Here is a 5136-nt window from a genome sequence, read left to right as displayed (position 1 = left end):
AGAGAAGGGGCAGGGGTGAGAAAAGGAGAGGCCATGCCAAGTGCATGTGCCCAAGAGTGACAAGGGATCAAGTGCACAAATGTGAAAAGAAAGAATAAAAAGATGATGATGGTGTTTAAGGTGAAAAACCCTAGGTGATACTATATCATTTTCCCAATAAGGGAGGGAGGTGTTTCCCCTCAGGAGGATGGTGATGGTCAACAGCAAAAAGCTAGGGTTTTTAGTAAAGTGAAAAAGAAATGGTGGTGAAGGTCATAGCCAAACACAAAATGGTTCAAACCCTACCGATCTTAAAATGGGGTTATAATATTAACCAAGGTAACTCCCTAATTTTGAATAAACCTAAAGAAATTTTTAAGACCAGAACACTCATGACTCAAACAAAAACTCATGCAATCATAAAATGAAAAGTTTTTGTTGGCCCTAAATTTAAAACAGTAGGAAAAATGCAGGTTCTGGAAAATGGGGTGTTACACAACGCTTGACGTCAGGAGACGATCCTAGTTATCGTAGACGTCCTGCTGTCCATCATCCTGATACTGCTCCTCCTCTTCATAGTCTGGCCATTTGAATAGCCAGGGACACAGCCATGAGTACTTTAAAGTACACGCAAACTAACACTAGTGTAAGTACTAACAATTTGAGTAAGAGGGTTCTAAGCTCTAGGTTCATTTGCATAAAGCCAGTTTTATTTCATAAGCATTTAGAAATCAAAGACTCTTCATTTGCCTAACTTAACTCAAGTGGGAACATTAGTGTCATTCCCACAACTCTGTTGGGATCAAGTCAAAATCACCTTTCAATTCACCATTCATTTTTAGAAAACATCGGACAACGGAACAGTATGGCCATCCAACCGTCCATAACCGCGGACACGGCTATTCGAATAGATTTACACTCTGCAAAGGTTGCACACTTGTACCACAACATTTGATTACATCCGTCAGGGATAGGCCTGAATAATCATACTCAGTATGCGGATCATCAACCATTAACCTTTCACTTACATACCCTAGTATAGTCACCTCCCCCATGAGTTTGGCCTCCAAGTGATGGCAATCTGCCATCCTGGGAACTGCACAGGGCTTGGGTAAGACATTCAACTCTTTTCACGTCATTTCACTTTCAACGGAGGCATCCTTGGCATAACCTCTATGAAGCTTGTTCAGAGGGAACCCATACTAAGATGCATAAATTTCCAGCTAAAGCTTTACCCATAATCATGTATTGTGGGGGTACTCTAAAATTGGAATGGTATCGCATCCGAACCCAGTCATCAGTTTTTATCAAATTCACCATGTCATTCAAGTCATAATCACCTTCCAAAGCTTTCAATAGAATGACTCTTGATTCCAAGTTTTTCAAAGTCATTGGATTCACATGTTCCCATCTAGAGTAGTCATTTTTAGTTTTAGCACTAGCAACTAATCATGAGAGGTGCTAACTAACTTGTATCTCTCTAGGCTAACCTTGATGTTCTTGTCCTAATCCATATCTAAACCCAAGTTAACTATAAAAGTAAACCTTGATAAACAAAGTAAAAGCTTTGCAAGATAAAAGCTTGGGCTTGGAAAGTATAATCCTTAAACACAAAAGTAATATTGCAAAGGTGCCTTGCTCAAGTAGAGCCTGCATTAGGGTAGCTTGCAAGAGTATATCTTTCCTTGATTGGTACAGTGGTCAAAGTTTTCTTCTTCTTCCTCGTAGAAGACCTCCTCCTCCTGGTAGCCTTCGGTACTAGCGTCTATAAATGGATACGAGCTATACAATCACCAAACAATGCTTAAGTACTAGACTTAACACTCAATGGGATCACACAAGCTAATCTATCATCACAACATTATTAACAAGGTGGTTGGCTTTGTTTTCCTTTAAGAAAAATATTTTCCTCTAATAGAAATATTTATTAGGGTTTCTATTTATTTCCTTTGAGAAATAATTTCCTCTCATTGAATCTTATTAAGATTTAATCTCCTCAAATAATAAGTATGAGATCATGTTGACCAAGGTCAACACTTCATATTTACCATTTGGGAAAATGATTTAAATGAGATTCTATATCTCATGCAATTTAAACACTACTAAAGAAATAACTTAATATCACTAAGTAATCAAATATGAGGTTCTATAGACTAAGGTCATTACCTTATATTGAACTACTTGGGACATTGGTTTAAATGAGAGGACACCTCTCATACCATTTCATAAATAATTTGGAGTAATTTAAATGGAGTAGAAATGGCCACATAGCCATTATTTTGCTCTAGCCCATGATCATAGTAAACACCACTGTCATATTTTTACATATTCAAGTAGAGCATTTGAAAAGTGAATTATGAGAGTTGGAATCAACTCAAAAATCATTATGGTTGATTTTTAATAATTGTTTGAATTTGACAAATACACTGCCTTGTTATTTTAACTACATGAGTTCTACAATGAATCTAGGTTTGAAACCAGTGTATTTAGTTAGAAAATTTCATAAGCTTTCCAACCATATCAAATTCATAAAATTTGGCTCAGTAGATCTTTCTATTTTTAAATTTGAACTTGGCATCAGTATTGAATTCAGTTTAAAAGAATTAGACTGAATTTGAATTAATGGGCTTGGCGGGAAACGCTTAACGGGCCAGAGAGAGAAAAAGGGAGAAAGGCCGGCCCAGATATGCGTCTCGCACACACGGGCCGCCTGACAATGGGTCCCACCCGTCAGTGGGTCATAACACCCGAAACGGTATGTTTTAACGTGGCCCGCACGATTAGAAACAGATCCAACGGCTCACGGTCATCACCGTCTCCGACGAGATTGAGCACTGGCCGCGGCGAGGGTGGGGGGTCGGAGGCTCACCGGCGCTCCGGCGATGATCGGCGTTGATGCAGGGCGAGGTTGTCGACGACGGCGGTTCTCCTGGTACTGGCGGCGTCTCCGTGGGCGGCGCCAATCTTCGTCCTCGTCTGCGGTAGCTCCGCAGCACTCCGGCGAGCAATTGGTGGTATACGGTCTAAATTGAGGCGAGGCGAGGCTCGAGGATGGGTTCTGGGAGGAGAGGAGGCGAATGGTGTGGAGGTTGAGCACGGGGGAGTGCTCCTTTTATAGGGGCGACGAGGTGCCAAGGCGCGCGAGGCAGGTCGACCATGGCGACGTCGCTACAGGGGCGCAGAGGCTTGGGCGATGACGCAATGGTGTTCCCTACGTCACGGCGAGCACGACAGGCGTGATTGCACAGAAAATGGAGGGCTGACCCGAGCAGGAACGTGACGGAGGCTGGTAGTACCGCGGAAGTCGTCGACGGTGACGACGACGGCAAGCCTCTCCAGTGCGAATGGTCGTGTCTGGGAGGTACCTGGAATCGTGGTGAGTGGATGTGAGAGAGGAGAGGACGAGAGGAGGTCAGCATCGTCGGGGGCAGGTCATGCTCTGGCGCGTCCAGGAAAGTCACCATGCGCATCCTGGCGCGTTCTGGGTGTCCTGGGCGCATCGCGTTCTGGCAAATACTAGCGTCTCCTTGGCCAACGGCGATGTCCATCGTGCTCAGCAGAGAGAGAGGAGGGTTGAGGACATGGTGAGCTCAGCTGGAAGTGAGAGGAGAGGGTTTGACTTGGGTGAGTGGCATGACATGCACGGCATCGTCATGTACTTGAAGAAATCATGCAAGATCATTGTCTCTGAGGCTTGGCATTGTTTACTGGGTGCAAGAGGGTGTTGATGTTGACCTAGGCTTGATGGTTGATGCTAAAACACGCTGGATAAAAGAGTGTTGGGAGTTGGCGGATTTGTGCACACCATGTGCTCGATGAAATGGCCGCATGAAGATTATTTTTGAATTTTGCCAAACTTTTGCATGGATGTGATTCAAATAATGTTTGGCTTCTGTTGGAGGTGTTGGTGTGCAAAATGGACCAAGTTTGGTGAAATCCAAAATGGGGATGATCTTGTTTCTGTTTTAAAGTTGCCACTTTGCCTTCTTATATTAAGCAATTGAAAAAGAGTCTGTAAGGTTGGTCAACACTAAAAGTGTTCACCTTGATGAGGTCTTGGATGAGGTGCAAAGAGTTGAGCAAGTTTAGTTTAGGAATATCTTAATACAAGGGCTCAAAGTGGGTACCCTGATGTAAATGGCACAAATGACCATTATCACATGTCACTTGGTTTTTGATTTTCTTTTGATTTTTTTTTTTGTGTTTCTTTGAGTCCAAAGTGTTTATTAAGAGTTTAGTTATGTTTCCAAACCATTGGCACAAGGTAAAATGGCCTAGGTTAAAGTTTTTCAAAAATAGCCATAGGCTCATATGTGATGTCATTTTTATTTTCTTTTCCATTTTATTTGTTTCTCTTTGATCCAAGTATCATGGTTTAGGGTTTTAGCAACATTGGTAAACACTCAAGCAAGCATCATGGCAAGATCACAACATATATGCATTAACTCTAAGTACACAAAGCAATTAAATTTTGAGTTTTTGTTGGCTCCAAAATTTGAATAATGGAAAGGGATTCTCTTTATTGATTTGAAATTTTTGGGATGTTACACCGTTCCTCTCGAGAGGAGATGTACTTGTCTCTGGAGAGGTGGTGGTCGCCGGAGGTGGTGGTAACCTTTGGGGAGAAGGTGTAGAAGTGGACGGCGAGGAGGGAAAGAAGGTGGAGAAGGGGAATAGGAGGAGGGGGAAGAGAATGAAGAAAAGAAGGTAGAGAAGGGGAACATGAGGAGGGGAGAAGGTGAAGAAGAGGAAGAGGAGGGAGAAGGTGTAGAGGAGGAGGGGAAAGTAAGAAAATATAGAGAGAGAAATATGTTCAAATTTTTTAAGAAAAGTAATTTTTGCATCGAATCTAAAACCTTCGAAAAAAAAAATTTCACTCTATTTTCCTTGTTATTTTTTGGATTTAAAAATCGGTAAATGTCCATAGTCCATTTAAATCGGATGTAACTTTAGATACTTTTTCATATAAAACAAATTTGCATTGAAGGACGTATGCAAAATCCAGAGTTGTTTACCCAAACATGGCGCCATTTTGCAAAATAGGTCGAAACTCATGTTGTTTAATCTTCCTAAGAACTAGATCACATAATATATGGACATGTCGAGTAATTTTCAAATTTGAAATTTCTATCATTTTTTTGAAAAAATTCGAAACTC

This window comes from Lolium rigidum, chromosome 7, assembly GCF_022539505.1.
Source record: "Lolium rigidum isolate FL_2022 chromosome 7, APGP_CSIRO_Lrig_0.1, whole genome shotgun sequence".
In the NCBI taxonomy this organism is placed as follows: domain Eukaryota; kingdom Viridiplantae; phylum Streptophyta; class Magnoliopsida; order Poales; family Poaceae; genus Lolium; species Lolium rigidum.
Note: the sequence above shows the minus strand (reverse complement) of the source record.